Here is a 16220-nt window from a genome sequence, read left to right as displayed (position 1 = left end):
GCCTTTTCCAGCCTTTAGCAACCTCCAGCATCCTTTCACCTGTGGCCCCATCCTCCTCTTCAAAGCCAGCAATATATCCTCATCATCCCATCTCCCTCTGACTCTGACCACTACTTCTCTTGTCTCATCTTCTTGCCCTCTAACCCTCCTGCCTTCCTCTCATAAGGACCCCTATGATTCCATAACCCCCCATCTCAAGATCCTTACTTCAATCATGTTTCTTTCGCCACACAAAGTAACATATTCACAGGTTCTGGGGATTAGGACATGGATATCTTAGGAGATCATTCCAAGAAAACATTTTCTGAAATCCAAAATGCTTTCTTAAACCAAAATTTACTCATCATAGTTTCCCTACTTCTTTTCCATTTTAATTTCACTCCTTAGAAGTACTTTCAGTAATTTCCTATGTGTATCCAAACATAATTGATTTATTTCTCTATTGCTACCAAATAACAGCATGTGATACCCAATATTCTTTTACTTAAAAAAAAATTGGCTGAGCATGGTGGCTCATGCCTGCAACCCCAGCACTTTGGAAGGCTGAGGCAGGCGGATCACTTGAGATCAGGAGTGTGAGACCAGCCTGGGCAACATGGTGAGACCCCCATCTTCACTAAAAATACAAAAAATAGTCAAGTGTGGTGTTCCACACCTGTGGTCACAGCTATTCGGGAGATTGAGGCAGGAGAATCTCTTGAACCCAGGAGGCGGAGGTTGCAGTGACCTGAGATTGTGCCACTGCACTCCAACCTGGGTGACAAAGAGAGACTCTGTCTAAAAAAAAAATTAATACATGATATAGTTTGGATATTTGTCCCCTCCAGATCTCATGTTGAAATCTGATCCCCAATGTTGGAGGTGGGGCCTAGTGGGAGGTGTCTGGGTCATAAGGGTGGACCCCTCATGAATGGCTTGGTGCCATCCCCATAGTAATGAGTTAGCTCTCATTCTATTAGTTTATGCAGGACCTGGGTGTTTAAAGGAATGTGGGACCCCCTCCCCTCTCGCTCTTCTTTCCTCCCTTTCTCATCATGTGATGCCTGTTCCCCTCCTTCTCACCATGATGGGAAGCTTCCTGAGGTCCTCACCAGAAGCAGATGCTCGTGCCATGCTTCTGGTACAGCCTGCAGAATCGTGAGGCAAATAAACCTCTTTTCTTTATAAGTTACCCAGCCCCAGGTATTTCTTTATAGCAGCACAAATGGACTAAGACAATACAGCTGAGATTTTCCATGTCACCATATACAGATTATCTTGTTCTTTCTGATGGTATACAAGTTTCCATTTAATGGATGCACCATGAATATATTTAATCAATTCCTTACGGATATTGAGGTTGTGTGATGGGCACTATTTGTTGCCTTCATAACATCATCTGTTCCCTCCTTCCATTCTAAGTTTGTTCAATTATTTATCCCTTCCCCCAGCACCAGAAGGGAAGACTGATTAACCCAAGCCCTGCAGAACCCAGCTTTACCCAGGTGATAGTTGTTGGTCTGGGAATGTATACCTAACCTAAACTGATCAATTAGACTGAAGGTTAGGGCTTAGAGTGCATGCATAGATAGGGCAGAGGAGCTATGCTCTGCCTTCTGTCTTCTTCGTCTCCCCTCTAGACAGGCACCAGGAAATGTGCAGCCAGGTTGCAACTGTGAGAAGAGGTGCTGATCCAAGAAATGGCAGAGCTGAGCCAGGAAAGACGCAGCTCCTTGGGGGCAGCTTGGAGTTGTTTCTCACACCACATCTGGGCTTCTAACCTCTGGACTTAGAGTTATATGAGAGACTGACTTTTCTGTTTTCTTAACCTAGTTGGAATCACAGTTTCTGAAACTTGTGTATCTTAACTGGTACAGGACTTCTAGGAAGACTTATCAGTTTGTATTTGTAAAATGCTTAGAATGATGCTTAGCACATAGTAAGCACTGCATCAATGTCTGTTGAATAAGTAAATAATACGGGTTGGTTTTTACCTTTCTTCTATTACAAGTAATGCTATCATAAACCTCCTGTACATATATCTTTGCACACTTCTACCAGAATAAATACAGGCTAAATGACTAGAAGAGGAATTGCTGGGTCAAAGGGTCTCTGTACTCGAAATAGGAATGGGTATTGACAAAGGGCCCTCCAAAGAAGTTGCTGAATTTACACATTCACCAGCACAGTATAAAAGTGTTTATTTTCATATGCTTTCATCAACAAGTCAGATTAGCAAGGCTTTTTAAATCTTTGCTAATATAATAGGTTAAAAATGGTATATTATTGTTTTGTGTTGGACTTCCTAGTTGGGATTGTATGCCCTTTTTTTTATATTGGTGATTTGTATTTCCTTTTTAAAATCACCATTTATAAATTCTAGTTTCAAATAATCAGGACCAATTAATTTTCCATAGATTTAACTATGTAAGAAATAAAACATCTATATGTTAAAAAATCAATAAAATACAGCCATTAAATACAGAGCATAAAAGACAGTCTCTGAACAAGGAACACATCACTGCAATACACATGAAAATGAATAATACAAATATCTCTTCTAAACTAATAAGAAAAAATAAACACTCGACTTTAAAACAGGTGGAGGGTATGAACATTTTACGGAATTCAAATAACCAATAACTACATGACTCATTAAAACTCACTAAAAGATCAAAATGAGATATCGTCATTCAGCTATCAAATGGGTAAAGATGCTTTTCTTATAATTCTGTATTGGTCCTTTCTTGCACTGCTATAAAGAAATACCCGAGACTGGGTAATTTATAAAGAAAAGAGGTTTAATTGGCTCATGGTTCTGCTGACTGCACAGAAAACAGTGACCTCTGCTTCTGGGGAGGCCTCAGGAAACTTACAGTCATGGCAGATGGCGAAGGGGAAGCAGGCATATCTTACATGGCCAGAGCAGGAGCAAGAGAGAGGACGGGGAGGTATCACAAACATTTAAACAACCAGATCTCAAGAGAACTCACCACAACACTAAGGAAAGTGGTGCCAAACCCTTCACAAGAAACCACCCCGATGATCCAGTCACCTCCCACCAGGCCCCATCTCCAGCACTGGGGATTACATTTCAACATAAAATTTGGGCGGGGACACAGATCCAAATCATATGAAATTCTAGTGTTACAAGAATTCTGGAGTACAGAAACTTTCATACACACTGGTAGAGTATGAATTGCTCCACTCTTAGGTAATATTAAACTTGCCTTTAAAATGTGGGTAACCAAGGATTTTGGGGACAGTGAAACTACTCTATGTAATTCTATACTGGAAAATACATGTCATTATACATTTGTCCAAATCCATAGAAAGTGCAATACCAACAGCGAACCCTAATGTAAAGTATAAACTTGGGATGATGACGATGTGTCCATATAGGTCATCAATTGTAATAAATGCATCACACTGGGGGTGAACCTAAAATTGTTCTAGTAAGTAGTCTATTAATTAAAAAAAAAACTTGAATGTATGAAACGTACTCAGACACACCTATTCTACTTACAGAAATTTATCTTAAGGAAGTTATCAGAGATGTAAACAAGGCTTCTTATGTACAGATTATTCACGGCACCATCATTGTAGCTGGAAAAAATACACAATGTTCAGTAATCTGGGAATGTTAAGTAAATGCTGGTGTGGCTGTGCAATGGAATACTATGTAGATGTTAATACTCGTGAGCAGACTATGAAACCACAAAACAGCTTGTTCATGATCTATTAAGGGGGAAAGATCACCAGGCAAGTACTAACAATGGGATCTCAATGTTGTGTGTATGGGGTGGACTGTGTTTGTGCTGTGGAAGGCACAAGCAGCCACAGAGAAAAAGATTGTGAATGCACACAAAATGTTTACTGTGGCCATCTCTAGGTGATACAATTGCAGATGATCTTTATTTCCTTTTGTACTTTTCTGTATCATTTCCATTTTATTTTAGAAAGAGCAAGAAGTATACCCTTTCCCCTAATCAATAAAGCTATCCGAAGTATTTTCCACTGTATCAGTAATTTTTGTATAACTTGTAGTATTCTAGTTTGCAAGAAACTGAAATAATGCTAGATAATTTTATGCAACAGAAGTTGGATATTAATTCTTTAAAAATAATAGCTCAGTTATTTGCATGAAAATACACTCATTTATACTGGCTTCTGATAGATTGTTGGAAGACCCAATAATCCTCACTCTGGAGTGGAAGACCATATATTATTCTGCTGGACATAATATAGCTGAGGTTGTTTTTGAATAAATAATTGCAGCCGCACTCAGCAGTGTCTGAAAAAAAAAAATCTCAATGTTAAAGCTTCATTTTTCACAGTCACAAATGATTAGTTGAGACTCACAGTAAGAGGACTTTTCTATGCTGGAAACTACTGGGTTGTGTTTTTTAGAAACATGTAATTTGAAAATTAAAATGATCTTGTTCATTTTCGTTTAGGTAGCAGTTTTAAAAATTAAATTAAGATGAAAGTGCGTGAGTAAGCACCATGTCTTCTTTTTAATCCTATTGTCGTTTCTAAATTTACTTCTAATATACAAAGAAGCTGGAAATTAGCCTGATATCCAATGGGGCAGAAAACTTACTTATCTTGATGAGAGAAAGAGAGAGCGGCAGGGGAAGCTGTCCAATTTTACATTAAAAAATGACAGCAACTTGCTTACTGTATGGACAACTCCATTTGGGCCTGGACTCACCGTTTGAGTTTCATGCTTTTATTCTCACTGTCCATTTTTCTCTGAACATGGGAAAACTTTGCCCTGAGCTTATGTTTGGTACTCCCTGAAGAATTATTAGTATTTTTATTACTATTGCTATTTATTTATGTAGAGACAGGGTCTTGTTCTGCTGGAGTGCAGTGGTGTGATCACGGCTCATTGCAGACACCAGCTCCTGGGCTCAAGGGATCCTCCTGCCTCAGCCTCCTGAGCAGCTGGAACTACAGGTGCATGTCACCATGCCCAGCTAATTTTATTTTATTTTATTTTATTTTATTTTATTTTATTTTATTTTATTTTATTTTATTGTAAAGACAGGGTTCTCACTATGTTGCCTAGGCTGGTCTCAAACTCCTGGCCTCAAGTGATCCTTTCATCTCAGCCTCCCAATATGCTGGAATTACAGGCATGAGCCACCGCATCTGGCCCCCTGGAGAATTATTAAGCCACAAGTAACCTTCTCTAATGCCCTCCTTCAGAAGTGATTATGTTTTCTATCTAACTGTTTCCCTGTGTGTCACAAACACAGTCCACCACAGAATCAACTGTCAAACTGTGAAATCACATCTTCAGTTTCCAATGGTTTTAATCGAGAGGGTCTTTCTTTAGAAAACCTTCCCTTGGTGTTTGGAGTAGCTTTTGATTTAACTGGATCATGGTCCCCACAGAGGGAGCCATTTCCTGGTTGCCGGAGGCTGGGTTTTAGGTAACAGCTGTAGTCTTCGTCCCTACCAGACACGCTCCACAAGTCATAGGAAAACGTGAGTCATTTAAGTTTGAACAGGTTTTCTACTGCTTTGCCCACTTTCTTCCAGAAGTGCTAAAAGAACAGGAACTACTGGAGTCTTTCTCGTCTACCTGACCTCTGAAAGCTGGGACTCCTGAAGGCTCAGGCAGTCCAGAGTCATCTTCCCTTTTCTTTCCATACTTTCTTCCCATATGACTGCATAAGTTCCCCTCACTTTCAGTTTCATCTTCATGCTGCTGTCTCAAGTCCATGCCTTTCAGCCTAGATCTCTACTCTGAGATATGAGTCGACATGTCTAATTTCTGGAGAGAGACCAACCTAGACCAAGTGTTGGAATGAAGGTTGTTGAGTTGTGGGAGGGGTACGTTGAGATGATTTTATTCAGCCTTTTGATTTCCCAGAGGAGTATTCTGAGACCCCCAGGGTTATGTTCATTTGGCATTTTCAGACAACCTCCTGTTGTATCTGTCTGAAACACTGCAATTAATTTTGCATGTTGTAAAGATCTCTTTATTTCCCCCTAAACCACCTCTTCACTGCCCGGTTTTGCCTCTGACAGTGAGTGGTGCCATGACTTTCCACTTCCTTAAGCCAGAACTGAGGAGTCACACCTGATTCCCCCACTTTCATCATTAGTCCATCAGCAAGTCCTATCAGTTCTCCTTCTAAGATATGCCTCAAATTTGCTCACTTCTTGCTTCGGCCACCATCTCTACCTGGTCCACGCCACTGTCATGGAGGGCTTGGACCACTACCGCAGCCTCCTTTCAGTATTGCCTTGTTCTAGTCCATTTCCCAAAAAGCAAAAAACAGTGATCATCCTAAAATGTAACTCGAAACCCAAGAGGACCTAAGAAAACAGCACATCAGAAGCTCAAAGCAGCAGAGCTGGTGGTGAATTTGCAGAGCCCGGGGCCCCCCGGTGGCTGGAAGGCAGACTGTGAGGAGCTGATGGGAAACAGAGTTGCTGCCGAGGGAGTCAGCCGGTGCCCTGGGCACAAAGCTGTGCATCAAGTTCTGCGGAGCTGGAGAGCAAAGCACACGGGCAGCTGGTGCTGTCCCTCTATAGTGGCACTGGATGCAGCCAGCCCTGTCTTCTGTAAACGAAGACCTAGCCCTGACCCCTGAGCCTTGAATGAAAGAGTTGGATGGATGATCACTGTGGTCCCTTCCAGCTCTGTTACTCTGTCATCCTGTAAATTTAGATAAGACTTGGACTGTGTCTTGCTGTACTTCATACGGGGGCCTGTCCTGGGAGCTGGACCATCTGTGATTTAGTGCATTAGTTTTATGGAGGCCCTGGCTTGCCTAATGCCCACATTGAAGTAATAGTTTTTCTTTGACAATCTCTCCCCTTCCTTCTCTCCCCTTCTCTTCCTTCCTGGCAGCCTTTATCCTCCATGAAGTTGAGTGTTCAGGCCGCTGTTTGACTGTCAAGGGCCTTCTTGATTTCGGACATGGCTCCCCATACTCTAGGTGGACAAGAACTAATATTGTAAATTTCTATTGTTTATAAGGTATCCAGTCTATGGTATTTTGTTATAACAGTTTGACTGGACTAAGACAGCTAGCCAAGTTACCAAATCATGAATAAGAGTAGGGTAAAATGATTTTAGACCCACAAGGTCTCAAATTTCATTCTCCATATAGTCTTCTAAGGAAGCTACTGGAAGATGTCCTCCTCCAAAAGAAGTGAGTGAGTCAAGAAGAGGAAGACGTGGGATTTACCCAGGAAGAGAGGTATAGGGACATCGGGAAAGCAGCCAAGGTTATAATGGGATGGACACCAAGAAGGAGGTCTTAAGAAAGAAGATGAAATTGATGAGATGATCTGAGGCATTTGAACAGATTGTAAGGAGATACTACAAGTGGCAGAGAATTGCAGATAAATTAATAATCAAAGAAAACAAAAATGAAAATTTGTAGAAGGGACATTTAATTACTGTACCGTATGTGGCTCAGCTGTGAATAATATATAATTATAATAACATAAACCTTGATGTTGGTGTGTGTTTATGTGGGTTGGGGTAAAAAAAAAGAGCTATATATTCATCTTCTATAACAGAAACCACAAGCACTATCTAAAAGCTTTTTTGTTTAAGTCAAAAAATCACAGTATTCCCATTTATTTAGAAATATGGAGGCCAAAACCAGAAGGAAAAGTTAAAAGAGCGGTTGCTTTCTAAGAAGTCAGAACTGGGAGTGAGGAAGGGTGGAGGGAGAGATGCCTCTTTTTTTGTTATAAGCCTTCTAAAACTGTTTGGCTTTTAAAAACACTTATATACATAAAACTGTATGAAAGGGAGGAAAGGAAGAAAGAAAAAGGAGGCGGTGGGGGCAGGAGAAATAAAGGGGGAGAAGGGAGGGGCCTGATAGATTACCTCATATTAAGATAATTATGGTCTGAAGCAGTTTAACGAATTTCCTTTCCCAAGAGCAGACACATTTTAAAAGGTGACAAGAAACACCATTTACACTTTAAACCAAAGAAATGAATCAGGGCCGGGTGTGATGGCTCACGCCTGTAATCTCAGTACTTTGGAAGGCCAAGACGGGCGGATCACTTGAGGCCAGGAGTTTGAGACCAGCCTCACCAACATGGTAAAACCCCGTTTCTACAAAAAATACAAAAATTACTAATACCTGGGTGTGGTCGTGCACGCCTATAGTCCCAGCTACTCGGGAGGCTGAGGTGGAAGGATCCCCTGAGCCTGGGAAGTTGAAGATAGAGTGAGCCGTGATTGTGCCACTGCACTTCATTCAGCCTGGGGGAGAATGAGACCCTGTCTCAAAAAAAAAAAAAAAAAAGGAAAAAGAAAGAAAAAGAAAAGAAAAGAAAAGAAAAGAATTAGGCCCTGGAGTGGGTAAGAGGGGGATATGTGTGGGAACTTTATAATCTGAGGTTACACAGTGTCTTGCAAACCACAAGCAGAAGAATAGGAGGATGTTGGACACCTGGAGGAAAGAAAAAGTCATTCCAGCATGCATGATAACACAGCAAGGACTGCTGTGTTAACCCCTGGCAGGGCCTGAATGACAGAAAAGGGGAGCTGAGCACAAGCTTGGGAAGCTTGGGCAGTGCCTGGTTGGCCCAAGAAGAGGGACGGAGTACAAACAGAAAGCCAGAAACGACGTCCACATGCTTATTTGTTTTGGGGGCCATAAGTACCTATCATGAAAGGTGTAGTGTTCAAGCTCAGGACACCTGCTCCACCACCACACCCTGGCAGAGGGTTCCTTCACTGAAGACAGGGTGATAATGATCTGGTCTGTGGCGGGTGGGGTTAATTGTGAATCCTTTCTTAACATTATGCGTCTTAAGTATTCTCAGATATTGTTTGTGGAAGTGCCAGTGGGTACTTCCTGTGGAAAGCAGGATGGTGATAGAGGCCTGTGAATACGTGGATATCCTTCAATGCAGTCATTTTATTTCTGGGACTGTATCCTAAAGTAATAATTCTAAATCTAGGCTGGGTACAGTGGTTCACATCTGTAATCCCAGTACTTTGGGAGGTTGAGGTGGGTGGATTACCTGAGTTCAAAACCATATCACGAGTTCAAAACCAGCCTGGCCAACATGGTGAAACCCCATCGCTACTAAAAATACAAAAATGAGCCAGGCACAGTGGCACATGCCTGTAGTCCCAGCTACTTGGGAGGCTGAGGCAGGAGAATTGCTTGAACCCGGGAGGCAGAGGTTGCAGTGAGCCAAGATCAAGCCACTGCCCTCCAGCCTGGGTGACAGAGTGAGACTCTGTCTCACAAAAAAAAAAAAAAAAAAAAAAAAACTAGACAAATTTTTGCACAAAGACTTGCACTGCAGTATTATGCATAATAGCAAGGAATAAGAAACAATCCTAGTTTACATATTTGCTTCTCTTTGGGGAGGTTTTTTTGTTGTTGTTAGGAGATGAAGTCTTGCTCTGTTGCCCAGGCTGGAGTCCTGTGCCACAGTCAGCTCACTGCAGCCTTAAACTCCTCAGCTCAAGGGATCGGCCTGCCTCAGCCTCCTGAGTAGATAGGATTACAGGTGCACACCACCATGCCCAACCAATTAAAAAATGACTTTTTTTTTTTTTATAGTGATGAGGTTTTACTATGTTGCCCAGGCTTTGGGGAGTATTTTTAATAATAAGGTAAATGTATGTCTGTGCATAACTTTTTGTCTATATTAGAACTGTTGTGCTGTTATTAAAATGATATTTATAAAAAGTTCGTTAACAGAGAGACATAATGTTAGAGGAAAAAATGAAATAATGTGTCTATCATCACAAGACTATATTTTAAACACTACATAAAAAGAAAACTGAAAGCAATGTATGAAATATTAACAGTAATAAGAATATGAATCATTTATCTTCTCTTGAAATTTATATGGTTTCAAATTTATATAATGGACATGTATTTCTTTTTAATGGAAAGTGTAATTAGTATTTGTAAGAAAAATTCCTATAGCATCAATAGATTTATGTCACTGCAATCTGGTTACTAATAAACAACCTCATGAAACATATCCCAAGGTTCCAGTACCTTCTAACATATTTAGCTACTTTTGTTTCCAAGCTCCTATATCAATATTGAATTTTTAAAAATTAATCAAAAAATCCAATCATCATAATATCTATCTGTGGAAAACTGTAGAGTTATTGTGGATCTCAAGCTATTCTTCAGATTCTCTGGTAGAAGTCTCAAGCTTATTCCAAGTGTTTCAACACGTTACTATAGTATTCATTTTAAATTATTTGATAAAGATTACTAGATTTTCTCCAGGGTGCATAGCAGTCATAATTAACAAGCCCAGCTGTCATTCAAACAGGAACACATCAAATCAAAAGGCCACAGAGCATGTTTGCAGACAGGGCTGTGCACGTCTCCCTGAAAGCAAGATAAGGCCAGGCAAAAGGGAACCCTATAAATATTGCATCCTAGAACACTGACATTGACCTACACTGTTGGACAGAAACATTGAAACACGGAGAGATCTGACACATCCTACGGAAATGTCTTTTCCCAAAGGTAGCCAGGCTTCAAGCCTTGAGAATTGAGAAAATTCAGAAAGGTCTCATATCTATTGTTACCGTTTCCTTGTCACATGGAAAAGGCTAGACAGCTCTTTCTCCTGGCCTGGCCAGTAAATTGGTTGCATAGGACCACGGATAGATGAACATATTATTCCTTAAGCTACAGAGATTTCCCAGAGCTCAAGTTCTTGCCAGTTCTCAAGCCTGCCCTCCTCTTTACTTGTTCTTTCTGTCTTATTCACCTCCCCCGACTCAGGAGAGCAGCGCAAACGCTGACACGGTGCGGCGGGAAGGAATGGATTTTATTGATTACAAACAAGCACTTGTCCCAAGCCGCATTTTAGGTGCTGATAGACTGAGAAAGGCTTCGTGCGGTCCTATTCCTTGGAGCTGATACTGCACAGAACCACAAGATGGCTCTGTAGCCACAGCAAAGCTTGTGAAGCACCAGTGATGTTTTCTATGAGGGTACCTGAAACTGGCGGCCAGGATTCATCGGGTCTCCTGGTTATGATCTGGAGGCAGGCGTGCTGCTTCTCTGATTCTTTATTGGTTCCTTAATTTGTTACTGGGTGACTTTTAGTGTGTGAAACAGGATACTAACACTGTAGAAAAGTACATCTGTAAACATTTTTGTACACGGTTGTTTCGAACATCACCAGTTTTTTCCTTACAAATTTTGTGTAAATGGGGGGAAAATAAGCTGTGTCTAAAATCGTGGAACAATTTTTGTCCTATAAATCCCCAAGAAGACATTTCCCAATGCAATTTTCAAAATGGGTTGGTTTCTGCTATTAACAGGCAAGAAGTACACTGTTCCTTATGCCTGATTCAATTGAAAAGCACTTAACTCAAGGTCTCAAGGGCAAAGGTAATTGATGGGGACTCAGGTAGCTTTCCGTTTCACTCATGGAAAACAGTGTTTTCTGAAACAAACTTCGTGCAGTGCTTTGGTAATATAAGCAGTCCTGTTTGTGTGCACATTTGGCAAAGATACCTTCCTTCAACGTCACAGCAGTGAGGTCTCACACGCGTGCACTCGGTCCTGGGGGTGGGGTGGGGGGCGGCAGGGTTAGCAGAGCCTGAAGCATGCCCCGAGGGAGCTTCGGGACTAGGGTGGGAGTGGGGGGGTCACCTCTCCAAGTAGTGAGACATGAGAAGTTCTGCAAGGCCCCGACCTACCTTCCCCACCACTCTGCCCAGGTACCACGTTCCTCTGCAGGAAGCTGGGAGCACATCATACTCGCAAATAGCAATAATAAAAAAGCAAGATTAGTAATCTGATGAATAGATTTACGGCCTGGGCTGGAGATGGACAGTGACATGCTGAAAACTCCCCCATTTGATTATAGTTTGCAGACAAGGTGGAGAACAATTGGGTTAATGAACTCACAGGCGAGAAGGTGCTGGAGTAAGACACCTGTCACCCTCCCCGCCACACACACGCTTAGCACCTGGAGGAATTACTTCACAAACTGTCCTGTAGCACCTTAGAGCCTCTGGAAGATACAGAGGGTGAGGATTTGTAATAGTGGCTGGGGTCATTAGAGACAGGGCAAGGTAACTTCTAAAGGAAGTGCTGGACCCCCACCAGTCCTGCATGTGGTTCAAAGGAGAGAGAAACGAAGCCAGGAGTCGGGCTCTGTAATGTGCCAGGTGTCTGCATTTACGCCACTTCATTTCATCTCACTACCATCCTGCAAGGTGAGATTACCCCGTTACCGATGAAAACACTAAGTGTCACAGTGATTGTCTGCTTTGCCCAGCATCACACAGGAAAGAAGGAAAACGGTGAGCTTTCTGAACCATAGACAGCAAGCCGGGATGAAGGGAGGCCTGGAAAACAGACGAGGAGCAACCGAGATTGGCACCAGCAAGGGCTCCAGAGTCCAGCAGCAGCCAGACCCAGGCTGCACTGCCCCAGACGCGACTTGAGCTGGGAGACCAGCAAGCCCCACCATGCCTCACACCCACGGCCGAGATCCTACTATCATCACTCCCGCTTGCGGATGAAGAAACCGGGGCTCAGAGAGGCTAAGTGACTCTCCCAAGGCCTCACATCCAGAGTGCAGCGGGGGTGGGGCCTCGGCACCTGATCGTGCTCCCTTCCGCCCTTCCCATTCTGTGCTTTTCTCTTTGGAGTCCTTCCACCTGCCCCTGGAGGCTTTGCTTTGCTGCACCATCTCGGCATCCTCCGCCTCCTCCTGGAGCACTCCCTCCGCTCCTCCACCTGCTGGCTATGCCTGGAACTGGACTCTGCCAGGACCTCCTTTACCCTGCAATCCCAGGACGGCAGGGTCCGCGTTCTCCTGCTCCCCAGTCCTGTACCTGAGGAGTTGCCTTCGATGGTCACTGTCCCTTGCCAACTCCTCCTCCCAAACATCTATGGAAGACTTGTGTCCCTGAGCTCCTCACCACACACTCTGCCTATCACAAGTCCCACACCACCTGAGACAATGACAAGTCAGCTCTTAGCTCCCCATCTCCCCAAGCCCTGATCTCCATTGGCCTGGATCTGCACTCCACGCCAGCCACCCGCCCCATTCTGGTCCTTCCTCACCCTCAGGCGACTCCAGCTCTAAGCATCCCAAACGCCACTGCTCCCTCTCAGATCCTGTCAGCCGGTGGTTCTCCAACTCTAGGGTACATCAGAATTTCCCAGAGGGCCCCACCCCTAAAACATCTAAGTCAGCAGGTCTAGGGTGGGGCTCATGGATTTGCATTTCCAGGAAATATTCAGTGCTGCTGCCCTGCCGTGGGATCACCCTTAAGAAGTGCTGCTTTGGCTGGAAACCATCATTCTTAGCAAACTATCACAAGAACAGAAAACCAAACACCGCATGTTCTCACTCATAGGTGGGAACTGAACAATGAGATCACTTGGACTCGGGAAGGGGAACATCACACACCGGGGCCTATCATGGGGAGGAGGGAGGGGGGAGGGATTGCATTGGGAGTTATACCTGATGTAAATGACGAGTTGATGGGTGCTGACGAGTTGATGGGTGCAGCACAGCAACATGGCACAAGTATACATATGTAACAAACCTGCACGTTATGCACATGTACCCTAGAACTTAAAGTATAATAATAATAAAAAATAAATTAAAAAAAAAAAAAAAGGAAGTGCTGCTTTGAGCCGCACCTCAGCCTGGTCTGCTTATTCCAATCACCTGGAGGGCTTTAGAAGCCAGCAAGGTCCCAACTCCACCCTAGTCTAATTAAATCAGAATGGCTGGAGTTGGGCACACCTAGAGTTTTTCAGAGCTCCCTAGGAGATCTGATGTGCAGCCAGGACGGAGGCCTGCCGCTGTAAGGGTCTCCTCCTGCTGTTTCTTCCCCCTACCTCTGATTCCTCAGTCTCTCTCTGATCAATATCCTCAGGGTCCCTGACTTGCTTAGCAAAATCGCAGTCCTAGGTCAATCCAACTTCCTGCTGCTTCCACTGCTGAACCTGGGCTGCTGAACACACACAGCGGACAGATTGGGACTGTTACAAGCGTGGAGTTTCCAGCTTCTGCTGAGCACTCAACGCTGCCCAACCACCCTATGATGCCTCCCTCACCACCTCCCTACAGGCTCCTCAGCCACGGGCCTGGTGCCAGACACGCCCCAACCAGGTCACAGTTGTTCCACCTGTCAAAAGGCAAGGACAACCGCCAGGCGGAGGATGTTGCAAGGATGAGAGAGAATCCTATATGTGAGGAGCTCATCAACAGTCTTGTTACTATTTTGTTATTTGTTATTATTTTTTTAGTTGACAAAATATTGCATAGATGTATGGTGTATGACATGTCATTTTGAAATATGCATATATTGTGGAATGGCTAAAGCAAGCTAATTAACATCAGCATCAACTCACATACATCTTATTTTTTTGTGTGTAGTGAGAACATTTAACAGTCTACTCGGTGATTTTCAAGTTTATGACACATGTTGTTAACTGTGGTCGTCATGTTGTACAATAGACCTGGAACTTACTCCTCCTGTCTCACTGAAAGGTGAGTCCTTTAGTAGTCTTGTTATTATTGTTTTGGTGCTTGTCACTTACTCCCAAAGGATGTTCCCACTACCAACCACACAAACAGCCAGGAGCCCCTCAATTTCCAGTTTATCTACTTCCCATGTTTGTGAAAGTGTCTGGGGAAATAGTCTCTCCATTCTTCGTTCCTGCCTAGGTCTATTACATGGAAACCTTACTGGAAAAGTCCGGAACCTGGGAAGAGCCTCTCTATCCCTCTCTCCACCTCCTCCTTTGCTTCCACCGGTGGGTAACTGTGGGAGGAGGAAGGCGACGGGGCCCAGCCCTCTTCTCGCTCTCTCTTTGGCATCCCCAGGCTGCCAAATAGCCCTCCTTGGCCACACGTAGTAAACGGTTTCCTCTAGCACAAGATGCTGTGATCTGCGGTGTGTCCTGGTGGGAAATTGAGTGCTGGAGTCAGGGTGTGTGGCTGGGGTGGAGAGAAGAGTGAGAGGAAAGGCCCTGGGTCCAGAGGAGAAGCCAGGAATCTCAGCAGCTTCTGATCAGAAATCAGGCTGCTAGATCTCTGGCTCCTTCTTTCTTAGGTTCTAAAGGTGGAGGGAAGAAACATAAGTGTGTGATTAACTATCTTCTCCAGACTCCTGAGAAGTTGTATTTCCTGGTACCCTCTCTAAGGCTAAGTTTTCCATCTGTGCCCAGGATCCCAACCCCTCACTACCCCAGGGACGAATCACCCCTTCCCCAAATGCATCTTCATCTTCTCCCTTTCCCCAGCTCTTTCTCTAAACACACACACACGCATGCACACATACACATGCACGCACACACACACACATGCACACACACACACGTCTTTTCCTTCTTAGAAAAAAAAAGCCTAAAGCCAACTCCTGTCGTTGGCCGTACCTCTCCTGCCCTCGTGGCCTGGCCAGTGTCCTGCTGTCTATACTCATCATACTCACCCTCCCCGCCTCCTCCCTCCACTCCCTCTTCCCGTGCTCCTGCCTGCAGCTCCTCCCCTGCAGCTGACTGTGTTCTCCCCAAGGCCAGTGCTCCCTGTAGCTACTACATTCTATGCTCCTCCATCTACAGTGCTCGACCTGTTGACCAAATCTGTTTCCTTGAATTTATTTTCTTTTTAAAACTGCACGGCCACTCCTTCTCAGACACTCTGGAAGTCTCGTTTTCTTAAGCACAGGTGTCCCCCCTTAAGGGCAGGTGTCCTTTCAGTGGCATCTGTCCTCTCCTCCTCCCAGTTCATCCTTTCCTTATACAAGCTTAGCTTCTCCATAGCCTGATACCATGAGGAGGATGCCCTCCTCCCAGAGAACATGCTCCAGCCCCAGGATCACACATCAGGTTGCTCTGGACAACTCTCCCTGGAGTCCCAGAGCCTCTTCAACCAGACTCCATAAGTGGCCTTGCCAGCTCCCACCTGCTCCCCAACCAACAGACCCCAGCAAGAAACAAAAAGCTTCATGGGTGCCCATCACCCACATCAGCATAAGATGGGATCTGAGGCTCTTCATAACCTGCTGTCTGACTAGCTGTTGGCCTCATCTCCAGCCACCCCCATATAAGCCTTCATGCCCTAGAAAGAGGAGCACTTGTGGTTCAGCCACACGCTGAGCTCTTCAAGCCTGCTGTGCTCCTGCCATTCACTGTGCCAGCCTAGGCTTCTCTCTGCAGCCTGAAGACTCAGTGCACCATCCATCAGTTCCCCTATGAAGCTTCCCTGCAACCCATTCTGCCTGG

The sequence above is a fragment of the Macaca thibetana genome, chromosome 18, assembly GCF_024542745.1.
Source record: "Macaca thibetana thibetana isolate TM-01 chromosome 18, ASM2454274v1, whole genome shotgun sequence".
In the NCBI taxonomy this organism is placed as follows: Eukaryota; Metazoa; Chordata; class Mammalia; order Primates; family Cercopithecidae; genus Macaca; species Macaca thibetana.
The sequence above is the reverse complement of the archived record's forward strand: the minus strand, read 5'-3'. Positions refer to the sequence as shown.